The 21,738-nt window shown below is 42.0% G+C and overlaps 1 long non-coding RNA gene across 1 annotated transcript in view; it reads left to right on the top strand.

Annotated features, from left to right (window-relative positions):
• The first annotated feature begins 876 nt into the window (after positions 1–876).
• LOC149122395 (uncharacterized) overlaps positions 877–21,738 on the top strand; it is a 179,007-nt gene continuing 158,145 nt past the window's right edge. The window contains exon 1 of the long non-coding RNA XR_016220277.1: positions 877–982. This is a non-coding gene — a long non-coding RNA (uncharacterized LOC149122395). The remainder of the gene's footprint in view (positions 983–21,738) is intronic.

A 21,738-nucleotide genomic window follows, 5' to 3' on the forward strand; every position in this document is an offset into this window, starting at 1 on the left:
AATGAAATGGACATCTTGTGACTTGATTTGTTTTTAGCCCTTGTTTATACTCTTGTGGAACTGCGGTTTTCTACTTTTTACTTGTTGAATATTATGGTTAATGTGCATTTAAAAAACCCCTCTGGGTTGGAATGAAGAAAAGTTAGGGGTATTTCTCAAAGTTGAGGTTTCAGGAAGTTCTTAAAAGGGGAAATAAGTAAAGAGAAGGAATGAGAAGGCAAGTGGAATTAAGGAAGGGGAAAGAACCAGGTGGCTTGAAAAAGGTAGAGTAAGACTGCAGGGATTTATAGAGCAGCATCGAAGAGGAAGAGGTGTGGGTGTGTGGGGAGGGGATTGGTAATAGTGGTGGAGGTGTCAGCATTTTATCTAAACCTGATCTCCCCCTTAGAAAAAACTAGGGGGGTTTTTAAACTTTAGGGAACATAAACTTTGAAAAGTATTTCAGTACTGCTTGATGATCTTTCTCTTCCTTAGCACATGTTTTTCTTCAGCGCTCTCCTGTGGCCTGGCATGGCTACAATTTGCTGTCTCATTTTAGAAGACAGGCTCAGGTTATTATAAGGAAGTGAGTTAGGAGACAGGGCAGACTGTTTCCCAAACTTCCTTCTGAAGTGACAAACTGAGCACACAGGTAATATACCTAGTTCTACACACTTGTCAGTGTTCAAAGCCACATGAAGCACTGATCTATTATCACAAAATCTGCAATTAGCTCATGGAGTTTTGGGACCAGTGGAGGAAAGCCAGACAATGAAGAAATTTCTGAATCCATAGCAGCTCTGGGCAGCTGATGAGCCACCAGCCTCAGTCTTGTGAACAGATATTCTGGGATTCCTATTTATAGGGGCATCTTGTCATGTGGGCAAGCCATGTTGTCTAGCATTGTTATTGACTGTGTCACAGAGCTATAACTTGGCATCATCCAACTCCTTTCAGCAAACTTGAATGGATTTTTAACCAGGCCAGCACTGAATCCTGAAAGGTAAAGTTGAAAGGGGTATTGAGGCTTTAACTCTCCAATTTTACACAGAGAGGAAATTGGGGCTTCTAGAGATTAACGTACTTAATAGTTAGAGTTAAAAGGCTCTTGACTCCAAGACTGGTGCTTTTAACATGAAATGAAGATGGGATTTCATTTTATTTTGTTTTGGGGAGTAGATGAGTTTTGGATATAAGAAAGGTTGAAAGTTGGACTTGACTATTTTTGCCATTTACTTATGAAGAGAATGAGTGCTGGTTCATTCCCCAAATGCTAGCAGTGATTGGATCTGGGCCAAGGCCAAAGCTGGCAGCCAGAAACACAATCCAGGTCTCCCAAATGGGTGGCAGGAATCCAATTACTTGAATAATCACCACTGCCACCCATGATCTGCATTAGTGGGAAGCTGGATCCAGGAAGAACAGAACCCAACTATTCTAACATGGGATATCCATGGCTTAACCAGCATTTTTACTGCTAAGTCAAATGCCTACCCTGTCTACCCTGTTTTTTTTTTTTTTTGACCATATAATTAAAGTAGAGATTTATAATATTATTTACATAAGCCAGAGGAAGAAAAGGGTATTTATATTCACTCAGCATTTACCACTGATATTAGCAAAAAGGATTTTAGAATGGTATGTTCTGAGTGATTTTAAGAGATGCAGTGTTGCCTATCTAGGTGTAGTCATAGTAGATGTAGTCTACTCAGTGGGCCATGGAGGCTGCCACTTAAGTATGCAAAAAGCTTGCGGTGATTAAATCTAGAAGGGCATTGTCTCTCATAGTACACCTGTGACCAGCACCAATGCTTGGTCTTTGAGTTGTGCTCCAGCGGTACAATTAGGAAGAGCACTGTACAAATGGGTCCCTCACTGGCTTTGATCTAGGCAAGGACCCTGTTCCTGTATGTATTTAATTGCCTTGGTTTTTCTTTAAAGAATATACTTGTGCTTTAAATTTGATGTTTTGACCAATGTTTATAATGATACATGTATATTCCTAAAATACAGCAAATGCTTTATACAAAATAATAAAAACTTCCATGGAAATTTCTTCATTTATATTAAACTCAACTGGTAGAAAGTCAAAACTCTGGGGGACAGTTTGAAAAGTGTATCAAATGTCAACCTGAGAGAGCCTGAAGATCTTAAGAGACACTGGGACTTTCATGGTTCTAACAGGTATTCCAGCATCACACTTGCTGTCAACCTCTCACTGCCACATGCAAGTGCATGCTTGGTTGTGCTATATAGTTTCACCAGTGATTGGCATTGCATATTCAGTGGAGCAAGCTCTGCTCTTCATCCCAATGCATAAGGCTTTCCAAGAGATCTTTGGTAACCTTTAATCCATGTCTTCAAAGCCAGTTTACTTTGCAACAGAAACAATTTTTACTTTGGCTTTGAATTCTTCAAGGCCTTTGACACAGACCACAAATTACAGGGTTAGTTACTTAGGAGAAACATTTATCTTATGGGGAGAAATCTCTTGGATTATGTCTTCTAAACTCTAGATTTATCCTTTATTCCTAACTATTTGATTCTGTTGATTGTAGCAAAGTACCACACTAAACAGCTACCTTCTTGAGCCTCCCTTATAGGAAGGAGTTCTAACCAATGAGATGTGGGTGGAAGTTATTGGAGAGGATTCTCGAATGAGGCATGTGCCTATTTGCCCTGGCTTTGGTCTTCCTTCCATTGTCTGAAACATGGATGTGCTGTGTGGAACGTGAGCGTCTCCAAAACTTAAAAATGTGAAGGTCATGCCCAAGGATGGGGAGAAGGAAAAACAGAGCCTGGGCCTCTGGTGACACCAAGGAGCACCACACCAGACTGAATCAGCTTCTTTTGGATTTCTTTATGTAGGAGACTAAGAAGCTCCAGGCATGCTCAAGATAGCATTCCTGAGGTTTGGAACACCATTTTCAAGTGATAAATATATCTAGCCTATTTTTGATGTACTTGCCTTCAGTTCCTTCCTCCAACACTAATTTGGAATGATTTTTCTTTCTCCACCGTGCCAGGTCTTCCATTCCTTCATGGCATTTCTCAGACTTGCATCCTACAAGAAATCTTTATTTCACTCTTTCTGATCAGTCTTAGCGTTAACAATGATGCAAAATGTTTAGTGTTTGAGTCCAGCTCTCTGCCCTGTAATACTTTTGTTACGTAGTTCCTTTTGTGTATTTGAGATTCCTCAAAATGGAAAGTCTCTGGGACCAGATGTCAGTTCTAGTTCCTTCTGCAACCTCCCATTACCCTGTAGCAATTGGACTTAGCAAAGTGGTATCAGCCCCCAAACTGTGTGCACATGGATTGACTGCATGTTCTCAAGTCTAGATGTGGGGAGCAAACCGGACTAGACTGAGTTACTGGAATTAGGACTTATTCTATGCATCTGCTCTCCCACAATATGGCGCTGGGAGAGAAGTAAACAGTTTCCGCACAGCTGCCTCCAGTTCAACTGATAAACTGTAGGACTTGCTCCTGATTGGAGAGCAGCGTACTCGGCGTGTGGGCAGCCGAGTTAGGATTGGCGGAGGAGGACTATAAAGGAGGAGAGAGACGGCATGCACCAGTAACATCTATGGGGAACATCTAGCTGAAGGAACACCCGTGCAGCCCCCGAGAAAGCCGGCCGGCGGTGTGCCGCTCCCCTGCGGAAGTGGGGAATGTGGCCAGGGGGAACTGCCCTTCCACGGAGGTGGAAGGGATAGTAACCAACCCGGGAAGAACCAGCAGCAAGCCCGGGGAGGGCCGAGCAGACGAAAGAACAGCGCAGGGTCCTGTGTCGTTCCTCCACGAAAACGGGGAGCGACATCTAGAGTAGCATGGATGAGGCTAATAATTTAGAAGTTCTAGATCTTGTTTGTTAACGTGAGTGGTGCTTGGAATGTGAAGCAGTTTTCATCTAAAAATCGACTTCAGCATTCCATATTTTTCACACAAGGAGAATGAGGAGTATCCTGGGCCAGGATTCTCCTGGAGCTTTCAGGGCATGGCTCTTCTTCCCTTTCTCTTCCTATTTTCCCCTCTTCCTCCTTCTCTTCCATTCTCTATTTTCTTGTTTTCCTGAATGTCAGAAAAATTCTTAACAATACAACAAAATAAGAATTCCAAAATCTAAGAAGTTAATTATAAACCTGGCTGTTTCCCAAGCTATTTTTCTGCCTAGAAATAACCTTCCATTCCTAGATTCACTATCTTGTCACTCAAAGGACCCCTCAGGTTGTTTTCCAGGAAATGTTCTTCAATCAACTGATGGCGTAAGAGGCTCTCTACTCAAAATCTGCTCATCCAGAAAACATGTGTCAAGAAATCTGTGTGCTCAATATGTTTCTGGGGAGTGGGAGTCAAGTCACAAATGAAGCGCAATTTTTAACCTGAAGGAATGTATGATCTGGTTAAGGAACTCATATCTACAGAATCTTGGTAGGGAAACTCTGTGCTATATAATAGTGAAATGATAAAAAAGAAAAAAGCTTACAAAGCAAAGTTGTATACTGACTGGGGCTTAACCAGGGCTCAAGAAATTCTTACTGAATGTTGGTGGGGAGAAATCAAATGCCTCTTTTCTCTGGCACCCCTTGTCCAGAAGGGCAAGTGGTGAACTCATGAAGTGCCACTGATTGACTTCTTTAGTAGTTAGCTCACTTTCCTCACTCATGGTTTGATTTCTCATAATGGAACTTCCACATTAAATCCATGCAATTGTAACTGGACTATGATCTTGCATATTAATATTTCAACCAGGGCTGGTGTTATGCAGTGGCTTAAACTACCACCTGTGAGGCCAGGATCGCAAATCAGAGTGCTAGTTCCAGCTCTACTCCCAATCCAGCTCTCTGTTACTGCCTGGGAAAGCAGAAAAAATGACTGAATGGGGCTGTTGCTGTGGTGTAGCAGGTAAAGCTACCACCTGCAGTGCCGGCATCCCATATGGGCACTGGTTTGAGTACCAGTACCGGCAGCTCCACTTCTGATCCAGTTCTCTGCTATGGTCTGGGAAAGCAGCAGAAGATGGTCCAAGTGCTTGGGCCCCTGCACCTGCATGGGAGACCCTGAAGAAGCTCCTGACTTCGGATGTGTGCAGGCCCGGCCATTGCAGCCATCTGGGGAGTGAACAAGCACTCTCTCTGCCTCTGCCTCTCTGTAACTCTGTCTTTCAAATAAAGAAATAAATCTTAAAAAAAAAAAGACCCAAATACCTGGACCCTTGCCACCCACTGGAAGACCCAGATGGAGTTCTGGACTCTTGCCTTTAGCCTGGGCCCAATCCCAGATATTGTGGCTGTTTGAGCAGTGAAACCAGAATATGGAAGATATCTCTTTCTCTCTCACTGTCTTTTGTGTAAATAAATCTTATTGTCAACTAAAAAAATAGTAGTAACACGTGAGTAACATTGGGTTAGATATTTTGGGGGTGCCCAGAGGTCTAACCGTAGGACACAGCCCTACCTCAACTTTCTCTTCTAAGGAGACTTTCCTTGCTGCCCCATCTTCGGCAGAGCTATTTGTTCTGTTTGCATATCACTGATAAATTATAATTTCTGCTGTGATTTAGTAAGGTCAATGTGCTAGGTTTTTCCTTCGATGATTACTTGTAGTCCACCCCGCATGCCTGAAACCATGTACTTGTTATCTGCACTAGGAAATAGAGGGGAATCGCAATGTGAGTATTCCAGTGTCCTGTCCACTTGACAGAGAAAAGAACTCTTAGGCTTCTTGGGCTGCCATAACAACAACCCACATTCTCTGTGGCAGAAGTGAGATAAACTTGTTTTCTCAGTATTCGGGAGGCTAGAAAGACCAAGGTGAAGGTCTGACAGGATTTGGTTTCTGACTAAGCCTCATTACCAGGCTTGCAGTCACCTGCCTGGTTACCAAACCCTCACAGAGGAGAGAAGAAATCTCCCTGGTGTCCCTTCTTATAAGGGCCCTCACCCTGTCAAAGGGTCCCCATTCTCACAACCTCAATTACCTTCCAAACATTACCATCACGTTGGGGGTTAGACATCAACATACAAATTTAATGGAGATAGAAAGATTCCATTAAAAGAACCAAGGCTTTGGGATTCTCCCAGGAAGCCAAGGTCAGAGTTACCAGGTGGCCGAGCACAGACTGTATCCCAGGTTTCTGGAGCAGATGGGCTTCTACTGAGTCAAGAAGGGCAAGGTGGTGAAGAAAGAACAAGAAGGATCCTTGATGCTGCCAGCCATTCTGGCATCTCAGTGCAGGACGCCTTCCCCTTGATCATTATAAGAGTTAAATGGATTGGGAGAACTGGCTACTGCTCTAACCCAGCTCTCTGCTCTGACCTGGGAAAGCAGTGGAAGATGGCCCAAGTGGTTGGGCCCCTGCACCCGTGTGGGAGACCTGGAAGCAGCTTCTGGCTGTTGCAGCCATTTGAGGAGTGACCCAGGGTATAGGAGACCTTTCTCCCTGTCTCTCCTCTCTGTAACTCTACCTTTCAAATTTAAGATTTAAATGGAACCTTCTTCTTTTGCTACATTAGTTCGGCAATCTTTTTACTTAGGCAGAAACAGATCTCCTCATCTTATTCAGAGTCAGTGAATAATTAACCTTCAATGAAAACCTGGTTCTTAAAAAGGGGGGTGGGGCTCTTCCTCATAGTTTTTGAGATCATATCTTAAGTAGTGATTTTATGGAACAGTAATATTTTTGGTGAGGCTCATGGGTTCTTGCCAACATTTTCAGTATTATGAGACAAGATTTTGACAGGAAACAGATGGCCCATTCAGAATGGGTGATTTGAGAAGAGTGTGATAATAAGATTACTTGCATACAAAAGCATAGGCGTCCTTCGGAAACGCAACAAGAGGTGATGCATACCATTGTGCCATTTGTTAAACACTGCTAGGCTAAAGGGACAAATGGAGGGAGAACCCAGAGGGAGAGCTGTCTGCTGAGGGCTGCCTGGCAGGCCCCTCGGCCCACAGTGGAGGAACACTGGCAAAACTTGTTAGCTTGCTGGGACAGACAGCTGGACTGAGAAGTGTGAATAAAGGGAGATCTAGCACCATTAGCATCTTTGATGAGGTGGAGGTTTGGGAATTTATCTCTCTTAAAAACACAATGATTTTTTTTTTTTTTAAAGAAGAAAAGGGAAGAGGGGGAGGAAAGAAGGAAGATAGATTATCTACTACCCACTGGCTCACTCCCAAAATGCTTGCAAACAACCCAGGCTGGCCAAAGCCAGGAACTCAGAACTCAATCCCTGACTCCCCATATGCATGACAGGGACCCAAGTACTTGAGACCTCATCAGCATCTGTCTTCCAAGGTGTGCATTAGCAGGAAGCTGGAATGGGAAGCAGAGCCAAAGCTCAGATTTGGGTGTTCCAGTGTTAGATGTGGGCATCCCAAGCAGTAGCTTAACCACTACACCAAAGTCCTGCCCTAGGAGCTTCTCTCTCTCTCTATCTTTTCTTTTTTCTTTTTTTTTCTTTCTTTTTTTTTGACAGGCAGAGGGGACAGTGAGAGAGAGAGACAGAGAGAAAGGTCTTCCTTTTTTCTTTTGGTTCACCCCGCAATGGCCACTGCAGCCAGTGCACCGTGCTGATCCGAAGCCAGGAGCCAGGTGCTTCTCCTGGTCTCCCATGTGGGTGCAGGGCCCAAGCACTTGGGCCATCCTCCACTGCACTCCTGGGCCACAGCAGAGAGCTGGACTGCAAGAGGAGCAACTGGGACAGAATCCAGCACCCCGACCAGGACTAGAACCCGGGGTCCAGGCCCTGCAGGCGGAGGATTAGCCTATTGAGCCGCGGCGCCAGCCGGAGCTTCTCTTGACTGTTGTTTAAGTTCTCATTCTTTGTTAAACTTCATAGATGGTAGATAACTGATTGGCATGGTTCATCTTTGTATTTGAAGTGAGGGTACAAAGGAGATAGGATGAACTCGGAGACATCCTTTGCCCAATATTAAACTTATCATACTCAAGAACTGGCTTTAGAATTGCTAAAAATCAATAGCAGATGTTGAAAATAAACCAAATTTTGGTAACAGTGGTACTTAAGAGAAAGTTCTGGACAAGAAATCAAAGCCATATGATGAAAGAGCACTCCATGGAAACGGTACTGACAGCCTCTCTGGGGACACTTGGCCTGGTGCACTGTGGCCTGTACTGCTGCACTCCCAGGAGGCAACAGTCCTGGAGTCGGGGAGTGAAAAGCCAGCATCCAGCTCTGTCACTGTGGTGCAGGGAGAGCAGATTCAGCCGTCTCCGCTGCTTCATCAGGACACTGAGGAGGAGCGTCCGGCCTCTTGCGAGGAGTTTCCAGGAAGACATCTAGCATGGTGTCTGGGACACCAGAAAGGCACCATGGCTGAGATGTTGGTTCTTGGGTGAGTCAGGCAATCTGGCGAACTGACAGCAGACAACCTTGTCTAAATAAGGAAGTGCCATCTCCCTTAGAACATCAAAAATGAAAATGGGGTTTCCAAGGGGGATATTGGGTTCTCCAGAAAATGATTAGTGAGAGTAAATTTGTGGTCTGTGATCCAACATAGATAATTACAGTCACATCAACACTGACCTGGAGTGGGTAGAAACTGAGACTAGAAAGCACGTGGAGGTACTAGAGCAGGTTAGAGAACTGAGAAGCAGCAGGGGAAGGGGAGGAAAGTGGTTTTGCTGACTGAGGGAGTTTTGCTGGAGCTTTGACAGCCAAAGCATACCTTGAAGGTCAAGTACAAAGAGGGTATATACAGCTGTCACTCCCTCATGTCACTAGTAGACTCGAGATTTTCTTTTGAGATGATTGCCTTCTGATCAACCCAATAACCTGGTGGGGGTATAGTCATGAGGGTGCCAAACCCTTGGACACAATGAAATAATTGATAAGCATAGAAAACAAATCTATTTCTGATTAAAAACTTCCTTAATAAAAGATCTGAGAGAATTACAGAGGGAGAGACTGAGAGGTCTACCATCTGCTGGTTCACTCCCCAAATGGCTGCAACAGCTGGAGTTGTGCCAATATGGAGCCAGGAGTTTCTTCTGGGTCTCTCATGTGGGTGCAGGGGTCCAGGAAATTGGGCCATCTTCTACTGCTTTCCCAGGCCATATCAGAGAGCTGGATTGGAAGAGGAGCAGCCAGGACATAAACCGGTGCACATATGGGATTCTGGTACCACAGATGGAGGCTTAACCCAATACGAAACTGTCCTCCCCACTTTAAAATTTATTAAAATATTTATTAAAACTTATCTAAGTTCAATGAGTCTCAAACTTTTAAATAAGAAATAATAAAATTCCATGTAAACTCTGATGAAACAGTGTTTCTGCTTATGTACTTCTTGACTATTGATAAGAACTGCATGGCCGGCACCGCGGCTCAATAGGCTAATCCGCTGCCTGTGGTGCTGGCACACCGGGTTCTAGGCCTGGTCGGGGTGCCAGATTCTGTCCCGGTTGCCCCTCTTCCAGGCCAGCTCTCTGCTGTGGCCCGGAGTGCAGTGGAGGATGGCCCAAGTGCTTGGGCCCTGCACCCGCATGGGAGACCAGGAGAAGCACCCGGCTCCTGGCTTTGGATCAGCGCGGTGCGCCGGCTACGGCGTGCTGGCCACAGCGGCCATTGGAGGGTGAACCAACGGTAAAGGAAGACCTTTCTCTCTGTCTCTCTCTCTCACTGTCCACTCTGCCTGTCAAAAAATTTTTTTAAAAAATCAAATTAAAAAAAGATAAGAACTGCTACCTGGAATCCAGACCCCAGACATGGGTTTTCTCACTTGAAATTCCTCTTGTTTGGTGTCAAAGTATCTGGCAGCTGTCTTTCACCCTGCCTTTACTTCCTTCACCTGTGATCTTCCTGGATTTTCTAGTGAAGGGAATTTCCGTCTCTCTCCCCTTTCCAGCTGGGTACCGTTTCCAAAGTATTCCACCATTATGAAGACACAGGCACATATTCCTTCCTCCTGTGACAGCTAAACCTCAGATCTCATTTCCCTGTAATAAAGTTTTCCCTTCTCTTCATCCTAAATTAAATTGGTTAACCTACTCTCTATGGAATGAGTTTTATTATTTTCTGTGTGTCTTATACCTTTTCTAGAGATTGATTTTATGTGCAATAAAGACATAAAATCATAAATAGAGCAAGGTTTCTGTTTTTTCAGCAGCATTTATCTTTCGAAGAAGTTCAAATAAAGCTTCAAGTCTATCCAATAGGGAAAGACATTGTTAAGAGATCCAAATAGATTGTTACTGAGAAACTGAAGTCTCCAGTCTTACATGTAGTGACCCATGTCAGGTCCAAGGGCAAATATTGCCCTTGAAGGAAACATCTAGTTGAAGATTTCCTATCACTCACTGTGCAATCTCAGAACTTGGGGGAAAAAAAAACATTTTCCTCTTCCTCATACAGGTAGTAAGATACAGCTTCCTAATGAAAGATGGATTTGAGGGAGCAGAAAGACGATTTTATTTCTTACTGGGTTGTAGCACTATTATCTGGGGACAGGTTAAAAGTATCCTTAGGAATACATAAAGGTAGCTCAGAGGTTGAGCTATTTTTATTTTAGAAAATTTGTGATCCATAGCTTTGAAATGATATTTTTGTTTTTTGGTAAAAGGGCTGAAGAAAATGTAGAAGAGAGCCAAATGATAAATGATGCAGAGGGCTGATCTCACCTGTGCTCACCAAGCTAGGTGAACCGGCCGTATCCAACACTAAGGATGTTGAGAAAACTCGTGTCAGGATGGGCTCCTCTTCCTACCCACCTTCAGCTGGTGGTTAGTGTTGCCCACAGTGCCTAGAATATATGCCCTCTAAGCTGGCTGCTGGGAGACAGGGAAAGCTTCACTGTTGCTGGTCACGGGACAAGAACCATGGTGTGTCCACAGTATCAGTTACCTATTACTGCATAACAAGCTACCCCGAACTGCGTGGCTTAAAACAACAACTGTTCATTATTTCTTGCAGCTCTGTGGGTTGGCTGGGCACAGCTGACCCACTTTTCTGCTCCACATGGTGTCAGCTGGGATTGCTTATGTGGCTGCATTCTTCTGTGCCCAGTGATGCGGCATGCTGTGCTTACATATTTGGTGGCTGGTACTAGCCATTGAGTGGACCTTCTCTTTACATGTCGTCCGTCCAGCAGAGAGGATGGGCTGCTTGACATGGTGGGCCAGGGGTCCAGAGTGAAAGGAGAAGCTGCCTGGTCTCTAATCACTTCTGTCACATTCTCCTGGGAGGAAGGAGGGAGGTCACACAGCCAGTCCAGGTGCATGGGGAGGTGAGGCAGCTTTGAACTCACAATGGGCATAATTTCATGAAGATAGGACTATTTACTGGAAGTTATCTTTTCAGATTACATACCACACTGCCCATGGTGGGTAAGTGATGTAGAGCTGGTAGTATTGCTTAATTGATTGGCCTTAATTTATATATATATATATAAATAAATATATACACACACATATATATAAATTATATATACATATGCATACACACACACTCATATATTTCAGCTTTTCTTTGGAAGTGTTCTCAGGATCATTCTTGAAGGTTGGGTTTCCCAGGAAGTAGGCTGTCAGAAGAAGATAACGTATAGGAAGTTTATTAGCGGGAGCTATTGGAATCAACACGTGTAGGAGAATGTAAGGAAGCTGGCTTGGGCAGAGTAGAACTTAGGCTGTGATGCAGTCTCGTTGAAGGCCTCAGCTGATCCCACGGGGGCTCTGAGCCTGCGATGATGTTTTCAAGTCTCCTGGAGTTGAGACAAGGGGCTTGAGACTGTATACACCTGTGCCAACCAGCCATTGGATCCAGGCTTCTCCTAAGAAGAGGGTGCGATTTTGTTGGAAGCAATTTTCTGGGTGATGTTTCAGTCTCTAGAACACCTTAGACCTGGACAGCTAGATTCCCGCACAGGATTCTGCATTTTAGAGGACTCCACTCCTTCCTCCAGCCTTGCCTCCCGTGGAGCAAAGAAGTCTGAATGCCAAAGGGATGTCCTATCCAGAACTTGAATCCCTCCGAATGAACTTCCGGTTCTCAAGACCCCAGAAAAGCTTTAAACCCACAGGGGTGGTTGGGGTACAGCTATCTGGAAGGGTATCCACACAGACTGGTGTGTCAGCACATATCCACGTGAAGTCCATATGCACGGATCAGACAAGGGAGAGGAAGCAGAGTATGTGGAGTATCTATTTTCACTGTAGGCCCTATATATGTTAGATTGCCTCCTTTTCAATTAAATGCTCTCATTTGTTCACTCCTCAAATGCCCATCATAGCTGGGGCTAGGCCGAGTCTGAATCTGGGAACTCAATTCCAGTCTTGTGTGTGACGTGAGCTTCACCACTTGAGCCATCACTGCTGCTTCCCACGGTCTGCATTAGGAAGAAGCTGGAGTCAGAAATCAAACCCAGGCCCTCCGACATGGGACACAGGCATTTTGACCACCAGGGTAAGCATCAGTTCTGGCTTGCTCTGATTGATAGCTAGTCCTAACCCTTCTTACAGTTGAATAAATGGAGACAATTAGGGAACTATCTCCAGTTAGATGTGGCTTAGAGATTCGACTATAACTCTTGTTATTGGCATTATTAGGTCAGCTGAGTGGAAAGTAGTATGTAGCCAGATAAAGATGGCTAAAGTTCTCTGCAGAAGCATTGCTTCCCAGGAAAAATAAGGAGAATTCTAGCTCTGTATTACTTTGTCATAGAACTCTGAATACTAGAGTAAAAGTCTCTCTGCCCTTCACAATTACCTGGAGAAAGGGGCTGTAAAAGCATAAGGCATTATGGTACAGTTCTCAGAACACACTGATCCTAAACACTGGGGAACAGAGACTTTGAGAGACTTTGAATCATGAATTTTGCTGGCTTGCTCATACGCTACTCTAAGCAGTGAAGCACTCCATCTGTGACTGATAGGCCAATAGTGGCTAAAAGATTATAAGCTCATGTAAATGGGTGACTATGTCCCAAACAAAGCCACATATTTCACCTAACAGCCAAGCAAAACAGTGACTGTAACTTTCAGAAATGTTGGCATCAATAAATCGAGGATTTCTACGTCCTATGTCTTGAAATGTGGTGCTGCAATTCTTCTTCAGCTGTCACTGCTGAATCTGCTATTAACTGAAATACCCCCCAAAGTTCTCTGGAGGTTAACTCAGTATTCCAGGTGACCTGTAACTGGCATCTTCTTGCTCCTGAATCATGTTTCACAACAGACTTCACACCAGACTCCTGGAAAAACATCTGCAGAAGACAATTCTGCCCAAAGTAGTAAGACTCTATGCCAAACCAAAACCCTAGAACTCATATTCCCTCATGCCCTGTCATGTTACGTGATCTTCTGTGAATAGCCTCCTTTAAATTTGCTGTCTTCTTAGCTTCTTGGTTTACTAGTTTCTTGAAAATTTTGTATTTGGGTGGTGAGCAGAGGCAGGTGTATTGGTTATAGCCTTTGCTTGCTGAACTATGGTATTTTTGATTTCTTACTTGTTTACCTCTTTATTTGGTGAGGTAGTAAACGTGTACTACAGTATAAATTAAAAATGTTAACTCAAATTAAAGGGGAAATGAGAAAGAAGGACAGTGGGGGGAGTATTATTATGTTAGAATTATATTATGAGACTTGCTGAGAATTGTGTTGTAGTTATCATGTATTTCCTATGTCTCTGAGAATCTAATGTATTAATTCCTTTTTTAAAAATGGAATTTTAAAAAGAATCCAGTTTTTTATCCAACATTTTATTGGTGATAAATAAAGTCCTTGAATAGAAGTTAAAATAAAAAACATGCCACTTGGGACACTCACAAGTTAATTCCTGAGCCTGACTACAGTTTCTCATTACTTTTTGGCTAATGTGTACCCTGGGAGGTAGCTGGTGATGGCTCCAGGACTTGGTCCTTGCAATCCACATTGGGAGATCTGGACCAAATTCTGAGCTTCTGGCTTCAGTTTGGCCCAATCCTAGCTATTGAAAACACTTAAGGAGTGAACCAGTTATTGGAAGAGTTCTCTGGCTGTCTATCTCTGTCCCTCTGCCTTTTCAATAAATAAAAATAACTAAAATTTTAAGAATAAGAAAATGATCTAGAATTATGAAATTACCTCCCTATGAAATCCTGTCTTTGCTTCATCGAAATAGAATGTCACACATTGTGTTCTATATTTCACTTCCTTAACAAAGTTGGACTAATAAGCTTAGAGTCAGAGACACTGTGCTGTATATATCCTACGCATACCAGCACTTATGCAAATGATTGCTCTGAGAATTATTTGTTATTAGTAAACCATATTTATCTATATGAGCAATCTTAGATATTGTAGTGAGTTCTGTCTGGCTGAGAGGGAATTGGAGAAAGTAACGCTAATTCTATGTTGCCACTAGCCTTATCATCTTGGTCCTCAAAAATAAAGTTGGGGAGTAAATTGGTACCTCCTACCTTAGTGTAAAACTGAAATTCTCCAGTTACTTCAACATTTCAAAAAGTCTAATTGAAGTAGCACAGTTATATTGTTGCTTGTTTGTGTGTGTTAATCTGTGCCAGGTTTACATGGGCTAAATAAAAGAACATTCACTTGCTTTGAACTGAAATACTACCAACTTAGTTTTGTAACTGGTTTCTTCCGACTAAATGGAGCACTGGAAACAATTAATCTTTAGGCCAAATTATTTAAAATGGATGACAGCTGACAGTTTTAACCTTGAAAGCTATTTCATGTGGTTTGATCTAATACATTTCTGTGTACCTCACCATGGGGAGGTGGTATATCATATAGGGAAAGTGCTTTGACTTTAAAATCTGGCACAGCTTTGTTCAAATCCCAATTCTAGTGGCTTTGTAATCCTAGGTCACTCAGATTCAAAATGTTTAAATTTCTCCTTATTTGAAATAGTGACTGACAGTGTGTGTCTTAGAGCTTCTTTAAAATACTAATGAGGTACTGTATGTAAAATGCATGCTATAATACCAGGCATGAAGTAAGCCCTTGGCTATTAATAGTTATTAGCCCCAGAAAGCAAATCTTTGATACAGAATACATTATTTTTTCTTTCTTTTTTTTAACTTTTTTTTTTTTTTGACAGGCAGAGTGGACAGTGAGAGAGAGAGAGACCGAGAGAAAGGTCCTCCCTTTGCCGCTGGTTCACCCTCCAATGGCAAGCGCTGCGGCGGGCGCATCGCGCTGATCCAAAGCCAGGAGCCAGGCGCTCCTCCTGGTCTCCCATGCTGGTGCAGGGCCCAAGCACTTGAGCCATCCTCCACTGCACTCCCAGGCCACAGCAGAGAGACGGCCTGGAAGAGGGGCAACCAGGACAGAATCCAGCGCCCCGATCGGGACCAGAACCCAGTGTGCCGGCGCCACAAGGCGGAGGATTAGCCTATTGAGCCGCAGCGCCGGCCTTTTTTAACTTTTATTTAGTAAATATAAATTTCCAAAGTACAGTTTATGGATTACAATGGCTTCCCTCCCCCATAACTTCCCTCCCACCCACACCCCTCCCATCTCCTGCTCCCTCTCCCATTCCGTTCACATCAAGATTCATTTTCAATTATCTTTATATACAGAAGATCGATTTAGTATATATTAAGTAAAGATTTCATCAGTTTGCACCCACACAGAACATAAAGTGTAAAATACTGTTTGAGTACTAGTTATAGCATTACTTCACATTGAACAACACATTAAGGATAGATCCCACATGAGGAATAAGTACGCAATGACTCCTGTTGTTGACTTAACAATTTGACACTCTTGTTTATGGTGTCAGAAATCTCTCTAGGTTCTTGTCATGAGTTGCCAAGGCTATGAAAACCTTTTGAGTTCGCTGACTTCGATGTTATTCAGACAGGGTCATAGCCAAAGTGGAAGCTCTCTCCTCCCTTCAGAGAAAGGTACCTCCTTTTTTGATGGCCCCATTCTTTCCACTGGGATCTCACTTGCAGAGATCTTTCATTTAGGGTGTTTTGTTTTGTTTTGTTTTTGTTTTTGTTTTTTGCCAGAGTGTCTTGGCTTTCCATTCCTAAAATACTCTCATGGGCTCTTCAGCTGGATCCGAGTGCCTTAAGGGCTGATTCTGAGGCCAGAGTGCTATTTAGGACATCTGCCATTCTATAAGTCTGCTGTGTATTCATTCCGCTTCCCATGTTGGATTGTTCTCTTCCTTTTTGATTCTATCAGTTAGTGTTCGAAGACACTAGTCTTGTTTGTGTGATCCGTTTGACTATCAGTGTGATGTGATGAATTGTGAACTGAAATTGATCACTTGGACTAGTGAGATTGCATTGGTACATGCCACCTTGATGGGATTGTATTGGCATCCCCTGGCACATTTCTAGCTCCACCACTTGGGGCAAGTCCAATTGAGCATGTCCCAAATTGTACATCTCCTCCCTCTCTTATTCCCACTCTTATATTTAACAGGGATCACTTTTTAGTTAAGTTTCAACACTTGAGAATAACTGTGTATTGATTACAGTATTCAACCAAAAGTATTAAGTAGAACAAACAAAAAAAGTACTAAGAGGTATAACGTATTAAATTGTTCATCAACAGTCAGGGCAAGGGCTGATCAAGTCACTGTTTCTCATAGTGTCCATTTCACTTCAACAGGTTTCCCCTTTGGTGCTCAGTTAGTTGTCACCGATCAGGGAGAACATATGATATTTGTCCCTTTGGGACTGGCTTATTTCACTCATAATGTTTTCCAGATTCCTCCATCTTGTTGCAAATGACCGGATTTCATTGTTTTTTACTGCTGTGTAGTATTCTATAGAGTACATGTCCCATAATTTCTTTATCCAGTCTACTGTTGATGGGCATTTGGTTTGGTTCCAGGTCTTAGCTATTGTGAATTGAACTGCAACAAACATTAATGTGCAGACAGCTTTTTTGTTTGCCAGTTTAATTTCCTTTGGGTAAATTCCAAGGAGTGGGATGGCTGGGTTGTATGGCAGATTACATTATTAAAGCAAGAGGGCTTCTTGGAGACCAAATGGTTATGGACTATTGGATTCAACTACTTCAAAGACATCATTTATTGCATATGCATACATATAGGTGCTTAAAATGATAAAATGCATGAATCATTATTTTCATTGATTAATTTTGTCATTTCCATGAGCTTTGTGGCAATCATTTCTAGGCTAAGCAAGTTTTGTCATTGAAGATTCTAAATGTTCACTACCAGCATTACTAGAAGATGGTCTAGGCCCCTTCAGGGCACAAAAATCTGTGGTTCTGTGTTGAAACCTGAAGTAGTTCCCCTTTGCTATAATCTTACATTCAAGATTAAATATAACCCATTAAAATTCTGCTTATTTTTTCATGTGTGCATATGAGTTTTTCGTGTCAAATCTAAGACCTCTTAGACTTAAGGAGTCATGAAGATTTTTTTGCAATATTTTTCCTAGAAATACATTATTTTACAATTAAGTCCACATTCTATTTTGAGTTAATCACTTTGTAGAAGGTGTGAGGTTTACGTTCAAGGTTCCTGTTTTTGTAGGTGTTCTGGTACCATGTATTGAAATGTTGAATCATTTATTTGCACCTTAGTCAAAGATTAATCGGCCATATTTGTGTGGCGTCAGTTTCTCTACTCTGTTTCACTGAGCTATGACTCTTTTCCTCTACCAGTACCATACTGTCTAGTTTATTATAACTTTATCATAAACTTTAAATACAGTGATTCATCCAACTTATTCCTTTTTTAAATAGTTTTGTCAACTTAATGCCTTTCCCTTTTAGTATATATATTTTGAAGCAAAGTCACATATTTATATAAAACAACTTACAAAGATATTGATAGGAATTAAATTAAGCTTATAGAACTATTTAAAGCAAATTATATCTTTAAAATGTTGAATCTTATTCATAAACATGGTATATCTCTCCAAGTATTTGGTTCTTTTCTCTTATGAATATTTTGTGATCTTATGTATACATCCTTGTGAAATTTATCATAAGGATTTTATTTGAAGGGAGCTTTTTAAAAATGGTTATTGTCTTATATTTTGATTCCCGCTTTTTCCAGTGTAGAGTATGCAATTAACTTTTGTGTACCAATCTCACATCCTGTGATCGTAGTGAACTCAATTATTAGTTTTAGGAGTTGCTATTTAAAAAACAGATTTCTTGAGATTTTCTAAATATTCATTCGTGTTATCTGTAACTAGAGACAATTCTATTTTCCAATCTGTGAGGCTATTATTTTTCTTTCCTTACTGCAGTAACTAGAGCTTCCTGTAATAGGTTGGATATTAGTGGTAAAAGTAATCATGGATAATAGCACCTTGTTGCTGATCTTAGAAGTAAAGCATTTAGCCCTCACCATTATGCATGATGTTAGCTACAGTTTTATATTATGTAGGTATTCTTTATGAGGTCAAGGAAGTTCCCCTTTATTCCAAATGTACTGGGGATTTTTATGATTAATGGATGCTAAATTTTATCAGTTGCTTTTTCTGTGTCAATTGATATGATCTTATAACTTTTAATATGGCTTTAAAATGGCACATAAAAATCACTGATTTTTTTGAATATTTAATATAAACCTCCTTTAGATGCCTAGAGCAAATCACGCCTGCTTGTAGTGTGTATTCTTTTTAGGTATTTTTATTTAATTTGATAAATTTTAGGAGAAATATTTCTACCACCTTTTTTTTTAGTGATTTTTGTTTAGTTTCTTAAACTTTTTCTGTGCAGCTTAAAGCTTGGGAAGTGCCTGAAGGGGAAGCTCTCTCATGTGTGGAGCTCATGTTAGATTAGTTATCTGCCTTTAAGCACATATTGGCTAGATACTGAAACAAGTGACCTTGACTTTTCAAGGACACACACACACACACACAAAAGTGAAGTAAATGGAAGATAAAGTGGTACACACAGCAATGTCCCGCTTTAAAAATCTTCCTACCTATTTATAGGCAGGATTTGAAGATTCAAGTTTGAATGCATATTATGCATGAGACCGTGGTGTACCTATGAGTGACAGTCTGCACATCCTAGTGGTGCCTGAATTTATTTATAATTAGCATGACTTCCATGCAGAGTACTATTCTAAGAGTCCTAAGTGTGATGCTCCTCTAATAATTTCCCTTTCATTATGTAGAAGATGGGATTTTGCACAGTAACTTTAGTTAAGTGTATGTCCCACATGTTTCCCTTCAAGCAAAGAAGCCCATATAAACACAGGCTTCACTGAAACACTACAGATGAATAATCACATTCATTATCTCTTCAGGATATCTTGGGAGGGGGATGCTACAGGAGACCCTTGATCTGAGTCATTTCACAACAGTTGAACTTTGATGGAATCTTTGCAATCGCTTTAAAGTTAGGGAGTCAAGGGCCAGATAAAAAGGTCACATTTTATAATCTTCACTTTATTGTGCTGACTTTGCCTTGGTTGTTCATAATTCTAGCTCAAAGGATTTAATGAGCTTTTACATATGAATAGGGATCCACTTATGCAAACAAAACATCTCTTTGGGGGCTGGGTGATTTACTAGGCAATTATCCTAATTAGCCCAAGAAAATACAGGTTTTTGGGTGAATTGCTGGTCATTAAAAGAATTCTTTTACTGATTTAGAATTCATGGGAACATTTTGTTTTTAGGGGAGCTGATAAAGACAGCATATTTTTCCTTCTTGGGCAGCTGGACCTGTAACCACACCAAGATGTAGACTTTTCAATGATATATGTTTCATTGATTTGAGTAATATTCTATTTGACCTCTTAAACACTGCATCATTCCTAAACAGAACAGGAAAAATGGTTTTGGCTACACTCCATTTTCCAGGATAATTTTCTTCAAAGAAGGCTGATTTCAGATGACTTTGAAAGCTCTTTTCAAAGTCCTTCCTGGATACTTTCTTTAATGTTGGTGGAAATTGTGTTTGGACTATGCCTGATTCTTTTGTACACTGTTCACAATGCTGCTGCCATTTTAAAAAATGTGTTCCGGTCTTACGTTTGTGAGATTAAATATGCTTACTAAATCTTTACAGGTTGTCTTTGCCGATTCATGACCATTAAACCAGAAACAAAACAAGCAAGAGATTAACTTGTTTTTCATGGAGAATTAACATTGAGCTCATATTTGTTTCTCTACCACTGACTTCTCTATACTCTAAAGTGGTTGGAGTCATAGTGTGCAGTTTACCACTGATGAAAGCCAAGGTCACTTGCAAGGGTCTGATTTATTTATTTTTTTTTTGACAGGCAGAGTGGACAGTGAGAGAGAGAGAGACAGAGAGAAAGGTCTTCCTTTGCCACCGTGGCCGGTGCGCTGTGGCCGCGCATCGCACTGATCCAAAGCCAGGAGCCAGGTAATTTTCCTGGTCTCCCATGGGGTGCAGGGCCCAAGCACTTGGGCCATCCTCCACTGCACTCCCAGGCCATAGCAGAGAGCTGGCCTGGAAGAGGGGCAACCGGGACAAAATCCGGCGCCCCAACCGGGACTAGAACCCCGTGTGCCGGCGTTGCAAGGCAGAGGATTAGCCTATTGAGCCACGGTGCCAGCAAGGGTCTGATTTTGATAGAAGCAGTTGAGCTCTCTGTAGATTCAGCAGTCTTCATAATTTTTTTTTTTTTTTTGGAAAAAGATCTGTTTATTTGAAAAGCAGAGTTAGAGGGAGAGACTTAGAGATACCTTCCATCTGCTGGTTCACTCCTCCATGTGGGCACCAATGGCCAGGACTGGGCCATACTGAAAGTAGGAGCTTTCTCCGGATCTCCCATGTAAGTGGCAGGGGTCCAAACCCTCCGGCCATCTTTACTGCTTTCCCAGGTGCATTAGCAGGGAGCTGCATCAGCGGGGACTCAAGCCAGCACCCAATATGGGCTGAGGCATTGCAGGTGGCAGCTTAACCAACTGTGCCACAGCACTAGTTCCTCTTTATAAATTCTTAATGAATTTATTGGTTTCTCACAATGGGAGGATTACTCTTACCAGTGAAGCTTTCTCCTTGCTGCCAGGTTATATTGTCTTTTAGAGACTTGCATCAATGGATTCACTGTGCTTTCCCGAAACCAAAAGACGAGTGCTTCTGTTGTTTAATCGAAGACCTGAGGACCTTTGGACAAAGTTATTCTATATTCACTGCAAGCATGATTCCCTTTGGAGTATTTATTTATGCTTTTAATCCAATGAAAAGGGCTATCACCGTAAACTTGTAGTTGGCAGCTACTGCTATATGCAGTCAATGTCGTAGGTGCTAAAGCACACAGAAAGTACATTGCAGGGCACAGGCACTAGATTCAGGATCATACAGATACTTCGAATAAATATACCCCATTTTTACACTGGAAATTAGGTGACTAGCAATCACTTGAGGAATACAAACAGGAATATAATTAAAGATTGAAAAACAATTAAATTTCCTTATGAATTGAGCAACTTCCCCCAAACTCTCAAAGTAGGAAGTTTTCTGGTAAAGTTAAATTGTAGAAAGAGGTTATTTCTTGACCTGAATCTAAGACTTGAGTTTCAATAGCCCAAAATTATCTTCCCAGCTGGAAGGACAACTTGGGCCTGCTCCACAGAAGTTGGTTTGCAGAACCAGGAACAACTGATTTTTCCTTTTACAATGCAGCACTCCTGTCTGCAAGTTAACTTGGTCAGCACATGTTAGACTTCCTTAGGTTTCCTCAGTTAGGTAAGCTTAAAGGAGGGAATGAGGAGAGGTTGGAGGACAAGAAACATCAATTCTACTTTGCACCTCCTTGCCTCTAAGTGAAAAGGAGACCCTTTGCCCTCCATGCAATCAAGAGGAAC

This window comes from Oryctolagus cuniculus, chromosome 14 (assembly GCF_051225735.1).
Source record: "Oryctolagus cuniculus isolate XC-2025 breed Fujian yellow rabbit chromosome 14, ASM5122573v1, whole genome shotgun sequence".
NCBI lineage: Eukaryota > Metazoa > Chordata > Mammalia > Lagomorpha > Leporidae > Oryctolagus > Oryctolagus cuniculus.